General features: G+C 37.2%; 1 protein-coding gene across 1 annotated transcript in view; it reads right to left on the bottom strand.

Annotated features, from left to right (window-relative positions):
- LOC129757643 (phosphatidylinositol 4-kinase beta) overlaps positions 1-23,524 on the bottom strand; it is a 281,978-nt gene that overhangs the window by 200,429 nt on the left and 58,025 nt on the right. The window lies entirely within an intron of this gene.

Here is a 23,524-nt window from a genome sequence, read left to right as displayed (position 1 = left end):
GGGAGCCCTCACTTTCTTAATTTGGATGGGTTTGAAAGTATTATAGAAACCATTTTCGATTTTAAAAACGGTTACACACCAAATTCACGTTGATCGGCTCGTTAGTTTCCGAAAATTGTTCGGATTGTATAAGATTTTATGATTTTGTATGGGAGCCTTCTCCTCCTTAATTTGAATGGGTCGGAAAGTCGGCAACAAAACAAATTTCATATTGATCGGTTCAGTAGTTTCTGGAATTGTGTTATATTTTTATTTATTTTGTATAGGAGCCCCCCCCCCCCCCCCCCCAGTTACTTGGAGGGGTGTGAAAGTATAATAGAAACCACTGTTGGTCTTAAAAACGGCTATTCACCAAATTTCACGTTGATCGGTTCATTAGTTTCCGAAAATTGTTCGAATTGTGTCATATGTTTATTAATTTTATATGGGACCCCCCCCTCTTTTCTTAATTTGGAGGGGTTTGAAGTATTCTAAACCATTGCTGGTCTTAAAAACGGCTACTCATCACATTTCACATTGATCGGTTCAGTAGTTTCGGGAAAAGGTTCGAATTGAATATTTTTATTAAATTAGTATGGAAGCCCTCCTCTCTCGATTTGGAGGGACTTGAAAGTGTCATAGAAACCATTTTCGGTCTTAAAAGCGGCTACACACCAAATTTCAAGTTGATCGGTTGAGTAGTTTCGGGAAAAAGTTCAAATTGTATATTTTTATTCAATTTGTATGGGAACCTCCTCCCTCCTACCTCAATTTGGAGGGGTTTGAAAGTATAATAGAAACCGTTTTCGGTCTTAAAAACGGCTACACACCAAATTTCACGTTGATCGGTTCATTAGTTATGAAAATTGTTCGAATTATGTCATATTTATGTTAATTTTGTATGGGAGCCTACTCCTCCTTAATTTGAAGGGGTTTGAAAGTATTATAGAAACCATTTTCGGTTGTGAAAACGTCTACACATCAAAATTTCACGTTGATCGGTTCAGTGGTTTCCGGAAATTGTTCGAATTGTATCATATTTTTATTCATTTTGTATGGAAACCCTCCCTCTTTTAAGTCGGAGCGGTTGAAAGTATTTTAGAAACCATCTACGATATATGAAGATAGAAGATGTAATTTGGAGTAGTTGTTCATCAAGTTATGTCGTGGGACGAAATACTATGTGAATAAATTAACAAACTTGGACTCGTTTTAAAATAATCGTCATTTTTGTGGTAAGTTTTCTTTTATTTTTGAGATGGTATGTCATATTTTGTCGTTTAAAAACACTTTTGGCATTTGTTCAACCATTTTTTCCTTTTTTTTTCTTATTTTGTCATTTGGTTGTTTCAGTCATTTTTGAGGTTTTGTGATCTTCCTGACATTTTTATCATGTTTTTATTTCAGTTTTGTAATTTTTGTCATTTTAAGATTATTTTTTTCGTCATTTTCGTCACCTTTGTCTTTATTTCGATGTTGCTTTTTTCTGGTGTTATTTATTGTTTTTTTGTAATTTTTTATTTAATTTTTTATTTTTTTGTTAAAAATAATTATAATTTTTTTTTCATTTCTGTCAGTTTCGTCTTTTAACACATTTTAATTTTTATATTTTGATTGTAATTTTTCTTATTTAAAAAAGTTATTTTTTCCATTTTTTCTTAATGAACTTTGCCAACCGTGGCGTAGAGGATAGCATTCGAGTCTTTTAAGCCAACGGTCTCGAGATCTGATCCCGATCACGGCATACATTGAGTACACTTTCTGTGGGTTGGTGGTTTTAATTAGCATTTGTAAGATGCAAGAACTATGAACAAAATGCTAGCCATCATACCATCGAAAGATGTACGATTAGTGTTAAGCTAATGGAATTTCTTCGAGGAAACTTCAAGTTTCATTGAGATCGTATATGTGTTTGTGTTCATTTTTTTAATAGAATAAATGTAATGGTTGTGAATCGAATTTTTTTATTTGGCAAAAAAATAGCGAAAATTCGACTTCCTGAGATTTTTGAGGCCTGTATAAAAATTATTTTAGAATTGGGATTTTTTGTGTTATATGACGGGTTTGCGCCAGAGGTCTTTAGATCTTCCCCAAAATTGAAAATTTGATTCATTTTTATGAATTAAAAGTACATTTTACCCAAAAATTGAAAATTTGTATCATTTTTACAACTTATTAAGGTTTTTTCACTATCTGAAAATTTGCGCCGAGGTTCTTTAGATCTTCCCTAAAATTGAAAATTTGATTCGTTTTACGACACAACTATTTTTCAGATTTTGGCGAGAATTGTCAAATAATTAAAAAAAAATTCAATAGGTCGTAAAAATGAAACAAATTTTCAAATTTTGGGGAAGATGTGTTTTTAAGTCGTAAAAATGAATCAAATTTTTAATTTTGGGAAAGATCTAAAGACCTCCGGCGCAAACCCGTCAGATAATAAAAAAAAAATCTCAATTCTAAAATATTTCATATATAGGCCTCAAAAGCCTTAGAAAGTCGATTTTCGACCATTTTTTTTAAACTAAATAATACCAGATTTCAATTTTTCGATTTTTCTGTGGTGATTTTTTAAGGGACGATAATCTAAACTTTGATCGAAAACCTATATCATGTCAGATGAAGATGAAATTTTTTACAGCTTACGTTTAGGCCAATAAAAAAATCTTCATGATCGATCTTATTTTGACAAATTACTTTACCATTTTCGCGACACCAAAATTGGGAAATTCAACGATAAAAAAAACTATTTGATTTTTTAAAGGTATCAAATTTTGAACATTTATTTAATTTAGCTAAAATTTTGTTTTAGATACTACTTTCCAAATATTGTGTTTGATTTGCTTGTTGAACATTCGTGGCTGAAAGTTTGCTTTCAATAGTTATAAAAATGTACAACCAACAGTTCTTCGAGCATTTTTCTGAGCTATCACGCCCTGGAATTCCAGTGACATTTGAATCGAACGAATGCGTTTCCCATCAAATAGGCATTCCGATATTTACTAATTTGATAGAAAGTCGATATGCTTGCTCCCCTTTGATGGCGTTGCTAGATTATCAAAACCTAATCGATGCCCTAAATTCCACCCCAGTTTATTGGTTGGGTCAAAAACTTCCCAAAACAAATTCCAGTAGAGAGTGTTGACAGGCCTAGATTTAACCCCAAATGGGCCAGACACACAATAAAATGGAGACATTTCAGGGGAAGGTCTCCTTCGGATGAGTCACCCAAACTGCAAGTTCGGAAACTTGCGCGCCCACCAATAATTTCAGATCATCCAAACCGGGTCCAGTTCATGCTCAGTTGTGGTTGCTCGAAGTTAAAGCATTTTTGGTCCGACCTATTGGGAACTGGTTTGCATCTTGTCTGTAAAAGTTGTTCCCCTCCCCTTACAGAAGGCGTAAAGGTGGATTAACTTTTTACCGGAGGTGATCAAATTTTAAATGACTGATTCCAAAATGGGAGTTCCTTCTCAGCCTTTGGCAAGATCGGTCGCGTTTTTTCGTATTCGATTCTCTCCTAAAAGGCTAACGACCCCCAAATTTGGATGTGTGCTGAAGTTTAACGCGAATTAGTCATGAGTCCGTCTCCCGGAGACCATCCGGATCGGACATTACCCGAATGGTTGGACCCGCAGAACCTGCACGGACGCCTCTACTACCTATTTTTAACAGCAAAGCAAGGACACAAACTACCTAACCCATTTGTCGTTGGAAAATCAATCGAAAAGCAGTCAGGAAAAGTTGAAGGCGCGTTTTTTGATCATGTACGGAAATGGTACGTGATCAAACTACGGAACAAAGACCAAGCAAGACATTTGGCACAGCTGAATCAACTGCTGGACGGAACACCGATAGAAATAGGAAGACACCCAAATCTGAACCAACGCAAGTTTGTGGTAAGATGTCAAGAAGCTAGTGACATGACTGAAAAGGAATTACTTGTTGAACTAGCATCCCAAAAAATCACGGAGGTACGACGCATAACAAAGAAAACAGCAACAGGCATAAGCGGAACACCAACTCTGGTGTTAACAATAAACAGCACCGTTATCCCAGAGTATGTGAACTTTGGACTCTTGCGAGTCCGTACACGAGTGTATATTCCTCAACCCTTACTGTGTGGACTTTGTTTCACATACGGTCATCCGAAAAAACGTTGCCCAAACGAACGCAGATGTCGAATTTGCAGCAGCTCAAAACATGACAGCAGCGAATGTCCCGGTACGAAATTCTGTCACACATGTAAAGCCTCCGATCACTCGCCATCCGAACGAACTTGCCCCAAATGGATAGAGGAATCTGCTGCTCTTCGTATAAGTGTTGAGCAAAATATTCCCGTCACTGCAGCCCGTCAGCAAATCAAAACTACCAACAACCCACAGAGCTACGCTAGAATCACCCGATCTGGAAACGTTCAACAAACAATACATCAATCTCCACTAACTAACCACCAGCAGCAAACACAAGAAAGAACAACACATCAACAGCAGCAAAAACGAGATCACCTTACTTCAGCATCTGGACAACCAGCCATCCATCTGACCATCGCTTCTCCACCCCGGAAAAAGACATCCCCTCAACGCCTCCCTTCAGACTCCTCAAGTGGAGCAGGAGTTGGAAATAGTTCGTCTGAGAAACCATCCTCTGCCGCTGTTCGGCAAAGTGAAACCACTCATAAACCTAACCTTCCCAAACCCTCTCCTTCATCCTCAAACCCTTTCCAACCCCCTAGCAATAAGACTATTGTGAAAAAGACCCTCGGCTCATAGAAACTTGTAAAAGTGAATTGGCCTAATAAATATTTATTGAATTAAAAAAAAATTCCAAAATGCCGTCAAAAGCTATCATCACGAAAAAAAAACATATAATGCCTCAATATGTTCCAGCCTAACATTTCACGACGTCTTCCAAAAGTTTGAGAAACGCTGTCTTGGAGTGCACACTTTAACTTTTCAGGTGTTGCATTTGGTCATATGTATAAATTTTTTTTCCAGTCCTCCTACTCAAACAATTAAACGTAGTAGAGCACTTTAATACGTTGACAACTAATCACTGCCCAGTTTCATTCATGAATTATATTTAGTACAATGAGGTCAACGATTTTACTACACACGAAGCACAAACGAATGAATCAATAATGTTTGCCACTCAATCAATCTAACCAGAACCTTTCAAAAGAATTGTTGGCAGACAAGTTCATTACCCTTTTGAATAATTTTTCTAACATAGGGTTCCTTCCCTTTTAATTGGATATTATGATTAAACATGTTGTTTTTGACATGGATGATGTCACAAAATATCAATACCTCTTAAACCAAATATCTACAGATTGTGGCATCAGATATTTTTGTAAAAATGACGTTTCGGAATTATTTTGTCCTTTTCAAGGATTCTTTGAAGAATATAAAATGAAAATGAGCTATAACTAGGTCGTTAGAGCAGATATATAAAAAGAAAATCAAACTGTAAGTAGTTCAAAAGCACAACTGATATTGTCCTAATCCAGACACTTTGGCACTCTCTTACTGAGAAATCTTTCAACGACCTAAATTTTGTAGCATTCCAGCTTCCGAAGAAGCTCATGAATGGTTTTCCTATTACAAAAGCTTCCGTTTGCAGTCCCGTCATCTCTACTCCACTTGGATCCCCGTCAACAGATCCATAACATCAATCCATCAAAAACATCCCGCGGATTCCGGCAGCACTCCAGGGCAGGAATTTATGAGTCTCGAAGCCCTCCCGGATCCATTCCATTACTCTTCATATGTTGTCAGACTGAAGGCAGCAATGGCTCCTGGTCGATATCACCATTTGGAAGTAGCAAAACATGACTCCATAACAATCAAATAATCATTAAAATCACGACGACCGAGTGTACTCGTTTGTGTCAATTTTATGGGATTTTTTGCTGCTGGTGTTCCAGGAAAATAAAACCATTTCAAAATTGTTGGAGAACAATCTGCTGCTGCGTTTACATCGAAAAATAAAATAAAAAAATGTAAAAGAAAAACGAAACTCCTGCCAGTAGCAAGTTGTTTCGATGTTTAAGCACATCGTTATTTGGAGCAACTGTTTGTCGTCAGTCAACAATAAATAAAATCGAAAAGCAAAAAAAAGTTACTTGCTACCCAGAAGCTCTGGAAATTCATTTTCTTAGCTTTTCCTGCGCTCTCTCTCTCTCGCTGTCAAGTGGCTGGGATCTATCAGTACTTCATACGTCTTGAGACAAAATCAGTAATATGAAAACGATGAGGGAAAAATAGATAAAATTATGAAATATAACGCAGCTCCCATCGACAACTAGAGTTTGTTTTTATTATGTGCTCGCTATTGTCGGGAAACTGGGAATCGGAAATAAACCATTTCTGAAGGATCTAATTTTATCTTCTGGGAGAAGACGCTGTTGACGACGCTATCAATCGGTGTGAGAAATCGATAGTGTTGATTGAAGACGAAGGCGAAAGGATTTGGTTTCAAAGTGCTCTTCGAGGGTGGCAGTCAGTTGGAGTTTATTATATTAAAATAAAAATAAAATATAAGGACGGATGCTTTATGCGATCCATGAATTTTATGATTTACGTCCTTTTAAATTGTTACAAGCGATTTTTACAATACATAGAACGAGGATTATTGAGCATTAGAAGGTAATTTTAAAAATCTCGAGCTTCTAGCTGACCATAATTTATAGAACAAAAATATCCTGACATCGTAGGTTCGAAACGTTTAAAAAACAATTCAAATTGAAAGCATAAAATAGACATTAAATCTTTTTACTTGCTGAACTCTCTTAATTGACTTAACTTTTTTAACTGTCTAAACTCTTTTTATTCCCCTCAACTTTCTTAGTTTGACTCTCCTCATTCTCTCTACTCTCTTACCTTTCTTCATTCTCTCAACCATTTTTGCTCTCTTAACTCTCTTTGTTCTTTCAACTCTGTTGACGTCTTAACTCTTCAGTGCTCTTAGCTATTTAATTTTTTCAACTTTTTTTTTAACTGTAAAATTAACTATCTAACTATCTGGACTCTCCTAGCTCTGTTACAATTGTTTATTCTCTTTATTGTCTTAGCTTTTTTACAGATCAAATCTCTTAATGCACTTAAGTTTCTTAATTATTTCAACTCTCTGAGTTATCTCAATATTTTTTTCAATCTCGTAAGCCTTTTTATTCTCTTCACTCTCTCGACTAATAACTCTCTTGCTCTGTTAATTTTCCTTACTGTATTTTCTCTCTGAGCTTTCTTAATTTTCGTACCTTCATAAAAAAAGTAAGAGAGTGAGGCATTTATAGAGAGTTCAAGCGATGTCAAGCGATCAAGAGACTCTAGGCATTCTACTGAACTTTTAACTCTTACTTACAACCAACTTTTAACCCTGAACTCCGAGCTTTGAAATCTAGACTGTAAAGTCTTCTCTCGGAACTCTAAACTTTGAATCCTGATTCCGGATATCGGAATTCTAATCTCAACTACATAACGCAATACTTACTCTTAACTCTGCAGAAGTGCATTTTCATAAACGGAATACGATACATGAATAAATCTATAAAAATCTAAATAATTTTAAATCTTTTTCCAGTACAATAAACAGCTCAAAAGCTGCGTTAATTCCAGACAAAACCTTCAAATTTGTTGCTTTGGTTAACAGAAAACAGGCGTGTTTTCAATGGCAAGATAAACACCAGTTTTTGAAACTTAATGTTTCGCTTAGCAGTTACCTATCAATATTTTTTCCCAAAAAATTTTTGAATCTTCAGAAGCAGACCTACAAAGTGATTCTACTTGCTTTTTAAGAGATCTCTGAAGGAAGAAGCCATAGTAAAATAAAATTTAAATTTATCGAAAAATTTTACCTTTTTGTTCACATTTTTTTCTTATAACAAAACGTCAGAGATTCTTCTGATATCTCGAATCGAGAGTTTTTTTTGATAATGTTTTCGCCCAAGCTTAAGTCACTCAATTGCCAAATGTTTAATCAATTTAATGATATTTTTAGTAAAATTAACAGATTTTACAAAATTTACAAAAACGACATAATTGACAAAAATGAAAAAAATGACAAAAAATACCAAATTAACAATTGTGAAAATAGACAAAGATGATTAAAATAACCAAATTTTTCAAAATGACTAGATCGACAAAAATGACAAATTTGAAGAAATTCACTAAATATAGAAAAAAATTGACCAAACCTTCGAAAATGACGAAATTAACATAATGAACAATTTTTCAAGAATGCCAGAAACTACAAAATTGATAAAATTTACAAATTAGACAAAATTTAAACATAATGAAAAAAAATTGACAAATTTGACAAAATTGACAAATTGAATCAATTTGATCAAAATTATTAAAGAAATTTAAAAAAATCAAAAATGTAAAAATTACAAAACTAAAATTGACATAATTAACAAGACTGACAATAATGACCAAAATGACAAAAATGGAAAAAAAATCACAAAAACGACAATGTTTACTTTTTTCATTTTTGTTAAAATCGACAAAAATGACAAATTTTAAGAAATTGACTAAATATAAAAAAATTCCAAACCTCAAAAAATGAAAAATTGATATAATCGACAATTTGACAAGAATGCAAAAAATGATAAAATTTTTAAATTAGACAAAATTTAAAACAATGACACTTTGGCAAAAATGACAAAATTGACAAAATGGGTATATTTGACAAAAATTACAAAATTAATAAAAAAATGTCAAAAATTAAAATAATGACAAAACTTATAAAATCGACGAAATTAGAATGACTGACAAAAAAAATGCTAAAAATGACAAAAATCTTACTTTTGTCATTTTTGTCAAAATCGACAAAAAGGGAAATTTGAAGAAATCTACTAAATATAAAAAATACCAAGTCTTCAAAAATGACAAAACTGATATAATGGACAATTTCACAAGAATGACAAAAATGATAAAATTTACAAATTAGAAAAAAATGACAAAATGGGTCAATTGGACAAAAATTATAAAATTGATAAAGAAAAAATTGTCAAAAAATAAAAAAAAATTACTAAACTTACAAAATTGACAAGACTGACAAAAATGCCAAAAATGTCAAAAATTAAAAAAAAAATACGAAAATGACCGAAATAACCGAAATGACCGAAATGACAAAAACAACAAAATCCCCTTTTGACATTTTTGACAAAAATGACAATAACGACAAAATTCACTCTTGTTATTCATGTCATTTATGTATATTTTGTCAGTTTTATCAATTTTGTCAATTTTGTTGCTATTGTCAAATTGGTTAATTTTATGAATGTAGTCAATTTTGTCACTTTTGTCATAATTTTTTCAAATTTTGTTAATTTAGTAACTTTAAACAATTTTTTGCCTTTTGTCAATTTTGTCTTTTTTTATTCTTGTCAATTTTATTAATTTTATCAATTTTTTAATTTTTGTCAATCCTGTCAATGTCAATGTCAATGTCAATGTTTGTCATTTTTTTTAAATAATCATGTTAATTTTGTAATTATTATTAATCTTATTGGTCAATTTTATAAATTTTGCGAACCTTGGCTAATTTTGTCAATTTATACTTACTTCAAAAAAAAATATAGAAACGAGATCATACAGAATATTCTAGGCTCCAGTGATTTAAAAATCACCAATAAGTTTCAAATCAAGTTATTTATATGAAAACTTTGATCATTTTGGATCTACTGCGTTAGAAATTCTTTAAGCATAATTTAATGATTCAAAATTAAGAAAACTATCATTGTTTAACAGACTGTAAGAAAGGTTACAATCCACTGTCAAGTGTATTAAATCGGGTTTTGTAAATTGGTTTTACCTCGTTGTTGCAGAAAACTCGAGCCCGAAAACGGTCGACAAAAAGATAATTTTAGTATCGAGTCCTGTAAAACGTTCTGAGTAAACATCTGTTCTGAATTTTGAAAACTGAACTTTCAACCCAGGATCCTGATATCTAAACATTATTTAAGCCTAACATCCGAACACTTTTGAACTTTTCACTCTTACTTCTGAATGCTTCAACTCTAAAATTCACCACTCTGGACCAACGTTGACAAAAAAAATCTGTGTTTTTGACAAAAAAAAAATCAAATTATGTGATTTGAACCTAAAATTCTGTGGAGGTTTTCTGTGACGCTTTTTCTATGAAGTTCATAGGAAAATCATGTCAAACATAAAAAAATTGGCAATTTCTTATAGTCTAATTGAAAAAAAAAATCAATTTACATTATCTTGTTTTCATATTTTCATGAATTATAGACAGAAATAAAAAGTCGAAAATGAAAAAAAAATTATAATTTTGCAAATCTATACTAAATTAAGAAAATCAGTGAATTCTGTGAAATTTTTAAAAATTTTGTGACGAAATTTTGCTCAAAATTCTGTGATAATACAGATTTTCCTGTCATTTCGGCAACTTTGCTCGGGACTCTGGTCTCCCTAAAAAACTAAACCTAACGAGCTCTAAATTTTTAACTCTAAACTCTGAACCCACAAATTTGAACACTGGGCCCTGGGCTCTGAACTCTTAAATGTAAACATTAGACTCTGAAACCTTAAACAAACTCTGATCTTTACATTCTAAACATTTGAATCAAAATTCCGCAGTCTGCACTGTGAACGCTGAACTCTTAACACTTAACAATCTTCTACATAAATAATGAACCAATGCTTTTTCAAAATAGCAATAAATGTTTTTCTAAAACTACTTTATCAAAATAACATATTTATACGTAATTTTTAACCATGAACCACTAATTCTAATTTAAATGCACTTCTAATAACGTGTAGGGTTAGTTTTGCTAACATATAATGGCTAAATTGCCTTTTTGGACCATTTTCATTCGAGACTGATTTCAATCTTCACAGAAAATGTGGTTCCAGGAGCAGTCTATTTTTTTTTAGATTTACGTATTGACTTGAAAAAAATTAAAATTTCTTCATACCTTAAAAAAATATTCCAATTAGAAATGGCCACAGCAGAGAAACACTCAGTCTACCATTGAAGAATAAGACTACGAACCTGGGAAAGAGAAATTAAAGAAAAATAGTCAGTTTTGATTTTAAGGTATTGAATATTTGCGGAAAAAATGGTTTCAAACAATAAAATTTGTTGTGATGAATCAAATAAAATAGAATCGCTTTTCTTCTTGTCAAGTCATGTGTAAAAGTCAGGTTTCAATAGTGATTGATATATGCTTGATTATCCATCCGTCATATTTGCAAAACTTCCCTAATGATTTCCGATCTGTTCAACTGGCAACAATTCCAGTGAACACTACACGGAAAATAATAAAAAGGTAAAATTTACCGAGATAACAAGGTGAACTCTCGTGAAAACCTAAAATGTAACTTCTACCTCTTCGAGGTGAAACTCATCTCGTACCGAGGCAGTTTACCTTAACCGAGCCGAAAAAAGGTACAATTCACCTAGAAAAAAGGTGAACACAAAAAAAAGTACTACCTCGTAGCAAGGTTAAGTTTACCTGAATTGAGCTAAGTAGAAAAAGAAGATAGTTTGCCGAAAAAAATTCTGTGTTTTTGAGAAAAAAAAACCGGACTTTCTGTGATTTTACCCGAAAATTCTGTGATGGTTTTCTGTGCTACTATTTAGTTTCGTGGAAAATAAATGATAAATTGGATCTTTTTTACATTTAAGTTGGGTAAAATCATTTAAAACTACCAATCTTATCATACTTTTTAAATCAAAGTAAAAAATCTATATTTTGTATTGGCCAAAAGAATTACAGTGAGATTTTTAAAAATTCTGTGTTTTGTGACACAGATTCCGTGAAAAAAATTTGATCAAAATTCTGTGAAATTACATATTTTTCTGAGATTCTGACAACCTTGCCTCCTACCTGTTAGCGGAGCTGTTTATTGGTGTTTTGGCTGTTATTTTTTTTAATCCCAAAAGAAGTTTAGCAAACGTACGCAATTTACGAAAATTGGAACAAAACGGTAAAGCTAGCTTAAACTATTGTTTAGTTGTGAAATTTTCTATTGAAAATGATTTTTTTTTATGTTACAGATAGCCGAAGTGATGCCGTTCCGGAAAAGCTACAGCAGCGTCACAGCTGGAGGATCCAGCGGCCATGATGGAGCGGGAGAACGCGAAGGAGGTAACCGGAAGGAAGCAGGAGTATTCATCCGATAAAGGAGTAAAACCGGATTTCCACGAGTCTGGGGGAAGAAGGTCAAAATGGTCTTGCCCCCACAAAGATTTTTTGTTATTCAAAACAATAGTTATTTCAAAAACGTAAAATTTACCTTTTTTCTAGGTGAAATGGAAAAAGGTAAAATTTACCTTTTTTCTAGGTGAAATGGTAAAAGGTAAAATTTTCCTTTTTCCTAGGAACTGAAAAAGGTAAAATTTACCTTTTTCCTAGGAATTGAAAGGTGTAAAATTTACCCTTTTCGTAGGAATGAAAAAAGGTAAAATTTACAGAGAAAGAAGGGTGGAATAAATTCACCTCTGCTTCTCGGTAAATTATACCTTTTTTTGATTTTCCGTGTACGAATTCACTCTTCGTCGATTCTAGAACAATAGCGAATTGACGATCTCTCTCACTTGCGACTCTCTGTGATTTTTTACATTTGCCAAGCGGTTCGTCAGTCCGGATCAAGCGACGTGATGCAAACATCGTGTAGTTCAACAATATTGAAACAACAGTATTTAAAACAATCTCTTCCGTTTTTTTGAAGATTATTGCACCTAAATTTTCGAAAAGGTTACATTCAAGGATAAGTTAAAATAATCGTGGCTAAGCATGTGTTCTATTCTTAAACTGGGCCAATATAACGCATCATAGAGGTACTTTTTCTTAAAAAGCCATTCACAATCCCACGCAGTACCATAAATAAAAGGCTCTCTCAAGTTCAACTCAAAACGATTCTCGCCTTTTCAAAAGATAATCAAGGAGAGCACGGCCCATAAGGACTGTTTCAAAGTTGGTACACTTCGGGCACAACAAACCAATAATATATGGATAGAGAAACTGAGAAAACAAAACAAACCACTCGAGATTAGTGACGGACGAATGGCGGCAACTTTTGACCTGTGTCGTCGTTGGCCGTAATAATAAATATGCCACACCATTCCGAGACCCCTAAACCAAGAAAAATTGTTTATGACCAAATTGCCCAGACAAGGGTACGCCTCAGCGTGACGTTTAAAGCCTGGGACTGCTCAAAACTCAAAACGGTTGGTTGTCTCGGATGTGGTTTTTAAGGACGAAGAATATCTTGAGGAACGACCGAACAACAACAGGATGGACCTTCTGTCTGTTTGTGTTTTTCAACTTTGGGAGGGTGTAAATTGGGAAAACAAATCTGGTAAGATAATTATGACGATTTATAGGTTTTCCTTCGATATTTTAAGGGTTCATCGTCGGCTGTAAAACATCTCTTCCAAGTTGGTAGTGGTTTCAATTTGTCGAAGCTTTTTTTTCGGGGTGCCTTCACCATTGAAAAATTAATTAAAAATTAATAACATCAACAAACTGTCGCACATCAGAAACCTGTAGTCAAGGTTAGCGTCGTCGTTGAAGGCAAAAATTCCGAAGCGTCCCACGACGTCGATGTCTTAGCTTGGAACTTCTCTTCTAGCTAGTTGCTACTTTTGCTGGCTTCAACCACAAAACCACAACATTGAAGGCGCAGCAGTTGTTTTGCCTTTTTGCCATCGAAGTGATTCAAGAGACACTGAAGTTGCAGGTTTGGAGCTCAGAGCTTGGGGAAGGCTGAAGGAAAGCAACAGCGAAAAAAAAAAGAATATTGATCCGTTCTCGGTCGGTCCTTTTAAAGGCAATCCCAGTAACTGAACGGCGATGATGATGATGACGACGCCGCCGACGACGACGGCGAGACGTATTCTTGAGAATATGCCTACAGGGCTATAAACAGAGAACCTTCACCAGCTGCCTGTTGGGTTTCGGAAAAGCTTTCAGGCAAATTGCAATTCCGCTTACTTTATTTCATTTGGTTATTTTTTTCAGCACACATATAAATAAATTTTGCATTTATTTCCCAAATTTATTGCCCGCAGGTTGATTATCTTTCAAATTCGATTGGTGGTTCGACTGGCGCGCGCAATATATGGCAGCTTGATTCTCACCAGACATTTACCTATACTGAATATGCAAAGGAAGGATTGACATTAAACAGTTTTGAGCCATGATGTCATCTCCCCTCAAAATGCAGACTGAGGCAATGCCTCTCGTTTTTTTTTCGTTACTGGAAGCTGTGTCAATGCAACAGGTATTTAGCACAACCTTCGCCGGTTGTGTCTCTTATTTGCGGAAGCCATTTTTCTTGTTCCATTATCGAAAACTTTTAAGACATGACAAATGTGAATTGCGTTGTTGCCATTCCAAATTGATTATTCTGAATTGAGGGATTTGTCAGCTCCTAAGAGAAAAATAATGACGTTTGGAACTTCCAAATTTTTGAAGTTTATACCTACCGTTTTGTCACTAATTTAAAAAGAAAATATTCTTTTGACAACGACTCACTTCTATCTTTTTAAGAAAATTCCATTCCTAGTCCTAATCCCACCCTTTGAAGGTTTAATCAATATCCTCGATCCTGAAAAATAACCCAAATTTCAATGAAATCAATCCTCAATTCAAACGAATGGATCCGCATACGTGCCCGCCGGAATCAAAATCAGATTATAACACACTGATAAACTTTTGAGCACACCTTACATTTGTAGCGGCAGCTACAGAGAAAGGCTTTCCCATTCAAGTAGAGAAAATTCTTTCCCAAAAATTTCGTTCCATTTTAAATCCCGAAGGATCACTGATGCGGTAGTGAAAACAAGGTGAATAATAGTTTCGGTAAGATGGCTCCGGGCTCGAAGAAACCATCCATCCCTTCTCTTGATCCTTTCCAGCCGTTAAACTTGCCTTCTTTAAAAATTCTGACAAATCGTCTGCTATCGTTCTACCTGAATTGCCTCTCGGTCTACGTAAAATCGGAGAGCATTTATGAGCAGCCAGTAACATTTTACGCTTTCTGGTGATAGTCCTTTTTGGATTTGAAGGGATGGGACGAGACGAGACAAACGGGACCATAAAGGAGTGAAGGGATGAATAATTTTACACCCCCGGTCTGAATTGAACGTACATGAACCGTTTAGCCGAGGGTGGGTTTTGATTGGTTTTTGTCTTTTTTGAACATTTTCCTAAGATGAGAATGAGACTTCTGTGTTTTGTCATTTTTATTACACCCCAATTTCTAAAGCATTCTTTCGAGGATCATGCATGTTTGTTAAGTTTGGTAAACCATAAACTTAAGATTCTTCATCATTATTGGAAATGGATTTATAGCCCAGCACTTGAAAAGATCAATAAAAATAGTCATGGCTTTTCGATAAACTTTAAATAAGTATCTACTAGGCTAACTGCACTCTTTAAAATAAGAAATTTGCGACCTTTACAGTAACTTAATGATGCAGACAATTGTGTTCAAAAATAGATGATTGAGACGATCCACGTCCTTGGACGCTATTTGGACGTTATTCGCAACAAACCATTCTATCACCTTTTGACCTTTTAGTTTAAGGACAAGGTTTTAAGTAGGTTTAAACAATATTTAAAACCCAGCTAACATTTTTTTATTTGTAATACGTTTCATATACATAATAGAATGATCGTATAAAACTCGAAAAATAGCATTCACCTACCAAAGTGGAGGAAATGTACATATGTGCATATTTTTAAATTCTGTCTAGAGCGATAAGAACAATACAAATTGGGCGATATTCAACACCTTATTCGTACATCCTGAAAGAAAGCAACCCAGCAAACATTTTAAAGCGACAAAAACTACACCAATTGGGCGTTATCCGACACCTTATTCGTATCTATCAGGAGAATGCAACAGAGAGCTAGATTTTGCTCTTATAACCTTCAAATCGTTGCCAGCAGCAATATTTCGCAGTTCTCTCATTGGTCAATATTGCTCAATTACCATCTGATTTTTAGCAATCTGGATGCACTGCTGGTTGCAGAGAGAACACGACGATAATTTTCTCATTTGAAGCCTTTCTGTCATATCCGATTTAAACTGATTTCAAACGACTTAAGTTATCATTTCTGATACGATTTTATGTTTGCTGGGAAGAGAGCGTAAGTTTTGCTCTCAATTCATGCAAACCGTTGCCAGCGACAATATTTGCTGCATCTCTCGTTGGACAATTCTTTAAAATGAACCATCTGATTATTAGAAATCTGGTTGCACTTGCAGAGAGAACATCACAGTTGTTAACTCACATGAATCCCGCGTGGGAGAGCAGATTTGTAAACATGGCGACTTTTTATCATATCCGATTTATACCGACTTTAAGTAACCATTTTTATGATCGTTTACTTACTTGGTAGGAATTGCGATACGCATTAACATTATTAACGACTTAATCTATCATAACTAAAGTGATTTTATGTTTGCTGGGAAGCTTCCTTTAAAAGTGGGAAGTCTTATTCAAGCTATAGGCACAGAGAACAGAGGTCTGGCCCAGAACAAAAATGAGCCGAAAACGTGTGTAAGAATTTGAATCCAAATACGTTAGTATTTCGTTGAAATATTACTCTGCATATAGCCACTAGATGGTGCTGATTGCTAAGTGAACGAAAACTAAACGAACTGCCCCGTTACTGAACAGGGCTGCCAGGTGTTTTTTTTTAACTGTTATCAGTCTAATGCAACTAATCCTCAACTTCCTAAAACGCAACCAATATCATAATTAAGTTAATTTTTAGAGGGGTTTATATTTTCTATTGGAATTGGAATTCGATTGGGTGTGAAATTTTAGAATTTTAATTCTGGGCTGATCAGTTTCAGGAGTGAACATGATTTTTTTTTCTCGAGACACCTCAGTAGCATTGATCTTATTTATAATTTTATAAAATGGTTATAAGTTCAATTTGATTAAGCAAAAATAGTTATTTGATGCAAAAATCATAAATCGTAAGTTTTATTGGAGCTCTTGGTTTTGATTTCGCCAAAATTGTGTATATATCCCAGTAAAAACCAAGCTTTTTTCCTCGAAATCCGTACCACCCCCAAACCTCGCTTTCCTAATTTTTTTCTTTGAAAATCCGCGTAAGCTCGTAAATAAAACCGACCAATCTGGTATCATTACACTAGATAGCATTTCTTTAGAGGAATTCAAAATCGCAAAGTAATGTAAATCGAATTATGGCCCAATATTTCTAAGGAAAAAAGGATTTTCATCAAATTGGCATCCCTGATAATGTTTTGAATTTTCGTCGCCACGTGGTCGAAAATTGTTGTTTACATAAAAATTTGCGTTTCACACGCTCCAATTTTCTCACTAATTTTAATTTATTAACTAGTTTTACATTTTACTCACATAAAATGAAACTGTAGGAATCGAAACAAATTTGGCTAGAGTTTGAATGGTTTGCATCCTGAAGCTCAAATGAGCGTTTTCATCACTGCAAATCATACAATAAATCATTCAATGGATGGTTTTGAATACTATTTATAACGTACATACATAGCAAGCACAATTTTTGTTTCCTACGATTCAAAACAAATATTTAAGTGTCTGGTATTCTAAATTCTAATATTTAGGCGCTTGGAAATGCTCAAATTCCTTAGTTTCTAGTAAATTAATCATTTGTAACTGATAAACCAACACACCTTTATGAAAAAATACTAATTTTGAATCAATTTGTTATCCTCTAATCAATTGAGGTTTCTTTATTCTTCTTGGATGCGTTGCGTGGCTTTAGGTCTACAATTTTTTTTCAAGGATTTCTATTTTGCTTCAAAAGTAAAAAAAAAAGTGAGAGCTCATAGAAGAAAAAACCTAAGACGCCTCCAAATAAGTCATAACTATGTGCATCTCGGAAAAAGTAAATTTGGTAGACCTGTTATCAAAACCTCTGTGAAATATATGAAGAAAATTTGTGTTTTTCTTGTTGATAATTATAGTTCATCAAGTTGGATAAAGTATGCACAGTAAAATGCAAACAAAAGATAAAGATTTTTCAGCCATTCCTTTAAAATGTTGGATCGATAGCTTTTCTACTGCCGATCAAGTTAGTAAGTAAACCATCTAAAACTTTGTCGTTTGTATACATAATGAAACTGTTCTATTTTTTTATTCAATTTCATAAGTTAATGCGATGGATGTTAAGTACCAAATAACCATTCAAAAATGTTCAGACAGGTTGTACATTAAGGCTTGAAAGTGATTTTTACCTTCGTGTGCATGTTTAACGAAAATAAACAAATCTTCGTTAAGTTTGTTTTTAGCGACATCTAGTGGCTACCCAGCAAACATAACATCGTATTAGAAATGTCAGCTCAACTCGTTAACAATGTTAATGCGAATCGTAATTCCTACCAAACCAAGAAAATGATCGTAAAAATGGTTAGTTAAAGTCTACCGACTCGTATATGACAAAAGTCCGCCATGTTTGCAAATTTGTCTCCCGCGTGCGGGATTTAAATGAGAAAACAACCTTGTTGTTCTCTTTGCGATAAGCAGTGCAACCAGATTTCTTAAAATCAGAGGGTCCATTTGGATAAACTGGCCAATGAGAGAAGCAGCAAATGTTGTCGCTGGCAACGGTTTGCATGCATTGAGAGCAAAACTTGCGCTCTCTCGCATACTGTCAGGATGTATGGTAAAAGGTGTTGTATATCGTCCAATTTTTTCAACTCTTATCGCTTAAGCCAGAAGTTAAAAATATGTATGTATATTGCATCCACTTTAGTACGTAAATGCTGTTTTTTCGAGTTATATAAGATGATTTAATAATGTATATGAAACGTATAGCAAAGTTTGTTGAGAAATATACCTACAAAAATGTTTGCTGGGTAATGCTGAGTAATTTTTTTCTTTAAAATAACGGTTGGCATTTTTACACAAGTTTTGAGCACCAGCCCGACCTCTGTTCTCTGTGCTATAGGGTATTCTATTATGTCTAACAACGATTTAAAATGATGAGTATAAACACAATTTAGGAACAAATTAGTGTTTTTCCCTTTGATGATCTCTAAAGTCTTCTTTTACAGTGAATCGATTAAAAAATTTGATTCCAGTAAATCGTAAGCCAGTGAAGGAAATTTTTTATTGTAGATCGCTCATTAGATGTAACACAGATTGAGAAAAAAATGTAGCACAGACTGATTTGCGATGATTCTGGCCACTTTTTTCCAGTCTTTTGCCATATTTCCGATAGAATCTGCAGGCTTTACATGTTTTCTCAAATACGATTTGGTAAGGTCCCAAAAAGTTTCAATTAGTCTCGCTTGAGGACAAATTGGCGGATTTATTTCCTTCGGTACGATCTGGACTATGTTGGGTCTGTCTGTACCAAGCCATCGTGTCTTTTGAGTAGTGAACTGGTACCAAATCCGCTCAACACAGTACTTGGTGATCATACTTGCGGATCAGAGGCAGCAGGCAACGTTCAGTCACTCTCGGATGTAAACAGCTGTGTTCATTGTGTTGGTTGTCACGAACAGCTCGGAAGCATGCCACACTCACATATAACTGGCCAAATTATTGCCTTTTTACCGAGTTTTTCGGTAAAATTGGAGTTTCCGTCGGTTCAATACTGTGGCCATCCCGAACAGTGTAAACTGGTCACCCAGAAACGTTTTGTAATCAAACTTGCAATAGGAGTCGTCGTTACACCAATTTTCCCTAAAGCAGTTGATCATATACATTCGAATTCTTGCATTGACGGAAGCAGCTAGTTCTTGCCTCGGTTTCGGCTTCCTCTGATTTTTACATGTCTTTAGACCCAGTATTACCTTGGAACGATGGACAGTACTGAGAGAGGATCCACGTTTTTGGCCACATCCTGAACTGAGGCAATTTTCTTACTGGCGTTAGCACGCATGACTTTCCGGTCCAAAGTTTTGTCCACCGGACCGGATTTTACCTTTCTCGAAACGTATCAGCGAAATCCACTTTATGACTGGCATGGAGCGGAAGTATGGAGAGATCAAATTCAACATAGGTGTGCTTTACATGTTTCTGTGATTACATCAATCGTACGGCAGACCCGTATCGCAGGACCTCGGATGGCAGTAATTGGATAACCGATAAAGCCAAATCGGCCGCGATATGGGTTACAGGAAGATACCCCATACAAGAGGTAGTGAGGAAGGCTTCGTGATAGCCAAGGTCAACGGGATCTTCGTCTGTAGCTGCTACGCCCCCCCCCCCCCCCCCTCCTCGAGGTGGTCTCTGGAGAGGTTCGGCGTCATCATGGACAAAATCGTAGAAGGCCTCACGGACAGGAGCCCCGTTGTCATAGGCGGGGACTTCAACGTGTGGGCCGTAGAATGGGGAAACCCCAGGGGACGGCTTCTATTGGAAGCCTTGGCAAGGCTGAACGTAGAAGGAATGTAGGCGAAACAAGGACCTACCACAGGAATGGGAGCGAGTCCATCATTGACGTCACCTTCAGTAGTTCGGGTTGGACGAGCGACTGGAGGGTAAGCGATGCGTTCACCGATAGCGATCACTTTGCGACTCGGTATCGGGTGGGCACAAGTACGCGGGCATTTAGAAGAGGTACGACCACAGGAGCACGCCTCTGGAAGACAACACAGTTCGACCGGAACGTCTTTGTCGAAGTGTTAATTTGGGAGGTGAACTTGGAAAACCTGACAAGGGTACTCGCAAGCGCATGTGACGCTGCGATGACAAGGAGGGCCAAGCGGAAGGACACTCGACAACCCGTCTACTGGTGGACGACGGAAATCGCGGACCTGCGTACTAGCTGCTTGCGGGCTAGGCGACATATGCAGAGAGCGAAGTCCCCGTCAGCGAGAGCGGAGCGAAGAGTGCCCTACGCAATTGCCAGGTCTGCCCTCTACAGGACAATCAAGGCGAGCAAAAAGCCACGATTCAGGCAACTCTGCGAGGACGCCAATGACAACCCCTGGGGCGACGCTTACAGGATTGTCATGGCCAAGACGCGGAGCGGAGGTGCGCCACAGGAATCGTGTCCACACAAAATGCGTGAGATCGCCAACGAGCTGTTCCCACAGCACGGGAAAGTTACATGGCCGAGGGTCTCATACGACTGGGATACGAGTGAAGGAGAGCAGATTTCGCTGGAGGAACTGCCCGACATCGCTAAGTTTCTTAAGTTGAACAAAGCTCCGGGTCCGGATGGCATCCCTAATGTAGCAGTGAAAGCCACGCTCATGGAACATCCTGAAATGTTCCGGTCATCAGTGCAACAGGTGGATGCCATTCGACGTATCATCGTAGGGGCAGACGAGCCAGGCTGAAGAAGAGGAGAAGAGTCTGGTTTTGCGTAATGGTCACCCTTGACGTGAAGAACGCCTTTAACATACATATGAGAATTACAGCTTATATCTGTAGGAGAGTGGAGTGTTACTTCCGTAATTGCCAACTACAGTATATGACCAGCGAGGGACTGGAAACAGTGAGTGTCTCGGCACGGTTTCCAAAAGGATCTATACTTGGCCCGGTATTGTGGAACATTATCTACGACGAACTGCTGAGACTGCGTCTACCCATTGGAGTGAGACTTGTGGGATTCGCCGACGACGTGGTTCTCCTGGCATCGGGCTCATTAACCAGAGAAGTCCAACTACTTGCCACAGTAGCTAAGCGTGCGATCAAGTACCTGGGGGTGATGATCGACGACCGGCCGAGCTATACGGCCCACGTCGACTACGCCTGTAAAAGAGCGGCAGTGGCGACAGCAGCCCTCTCACGGGCCATGTCGAATAACTCGGCGATCCACCGCAGCAGAAGGAGGGTCCTGGCAAGTGTGACCTCGTCCATTTTGCGGTACGGAGAGGCAGCCTTGAGCAGGCAGTGTAACCTGCAAAAGCTCTGCAGTGTACAGCGGCTGATGAACCTGTGAGTAATCAGCGCATACCGAACGGTGTCCTCGGTAGCTGCTGATGTTGTGGCGGGGGTCATGCTCATCTCGGTCTTGCTAGAGGAGATATCTTCTGCTACGAGCACAGGCACACACCAAAGCACGTAGTGTTCAACTGTCCGAGGTACGAAGGGGTACGCGCTTACATGTTTGCCACCTGCGGACCAGACCCGACAGCCGACAACATCGTGCGGAGGATGTGTGAGGATGCCAATAGTTGGCGCGTGGTCAGCGATGGGTTCACCCGAATCATGACTGCCCTGCAGAGTAGTTGGAACCAGCACTAGTCCGCGACCGGTTTAGGGTGACTCCTTCGTCGGGGAGCATCTGATTAATGTGCGTCCGAACCTGGCAGTAAAGCATACAAAGATAAGACTCTACTTTCTACGTCTGCCGAGCTGCCTGGTACGTCGCGCGTCTGTGTGTAGGATACCTCCAACGTTACCGCCGCGGAGTCGAACGCGCCCTCTGCGACGGAGGCTGTGGGAATAAGACATGACCTTCTCCGCAGTCGAATTCGTAGGGGAAAGAGTATTCACGTCGCGGAGATTCACTCGGGTGGCTTCACCGTCAGGATTCATCTGAGTCGCAAGCGTTAAAGACCCGTACGTGTGCCGTGACAGGAGGAAGACCGTACCACGGTCGGAGTAGTGTGCTTAGTGTGCGTCCGATCCTAGCAGTAAAGCATACAAAGATAAGACTCTACCTTCTGCGTATTCCGAGCTGTTAGGTACGTCGCGAACGTTGTGTAGGATACCTTCACCGCCACGGGGTATCTGAGTAGAACGCGCTCCCTACGACGGAAACTGTGGGGATTAGACCTGACCTTCTTCGTAGTCGAACTCGTAGGGGGAAGAGTATTTACGCCGCGAAATACTCTCGGGTAGAGTGACTTCACGTCGCGTCGTCGGCGGATGAGTCACTCGAGCCGGTGTAGGATGACGTCTTCGCCAGAAATCATCCGAGTAGTTTCGTAAAGCCCCGGATGCAGCTGTGACAGGCGTGTGTCCACTCACCGATAAAGCCGTTCAAAATTTCCGAAAACAAATTCACGGTGAATTTTCCCCTTAAAAAAAATAAGCATGTTTGACCTCAAAATGATTCATCCGCTTCCTGAGGCATGGCATTTGTATGTTTATAGTTCAGATCATGAGAAGAGCAATTTCATCCTTAAAAATGTATGGTTTGAACGATGTTTTATTTGATAGAAACCAGTATCTATTTTTCTTGCCTGAACATAATTTTCAAAAATAAATTATTAAAAAAACAGTTGAACAGTCCCTGTTTCAGAAACGATTTATTTTGACCCATTACTTTCTTCAAACTTTGGAATCCATTAAGCCCCATTTCCCTGATACCCTGATTCCCGACTCCGGAACAACATCAACATCGCAGCCGGTGATGTTGACCTTAATTTTTCAGTGCGCCCGGGTGTTCCCGAAATCGTACAGCGAGAAATGGCGAAATCTCAAGAAAGGCTTGCACACCCCGCTTGGGTGAGTATAAACAATATTTATATCTAGTGTATACATCACGCGCTACATTTCGCCATACGGAACGCGCAAAAACAAAAATAAAAATCGGGCAAAACAAACCCCGAAAGCCATCAAGAGGCGCGGCGCACCTCAACCGAGGCAA

The sequence above is a fragment of the Uranotaenia lowii genome, chromosome 3, assembly GCF_029784155.1.
Source record: "Uranotaenia lowii strain MFRU-FL chromosome 3, ASM2978415v1, whole genome shotgun sequence".
NCBI classification, from domain to species: domain Eukaryota; kingdom Metazoa; phylum Arthropoda; class Insecta; order Diptera; family Culicidae; genus Uranotaenia; species Uranotaenia lowii.
This window is presented reverse-complemented; position numbering and strand designations above follow the sequence as displayed.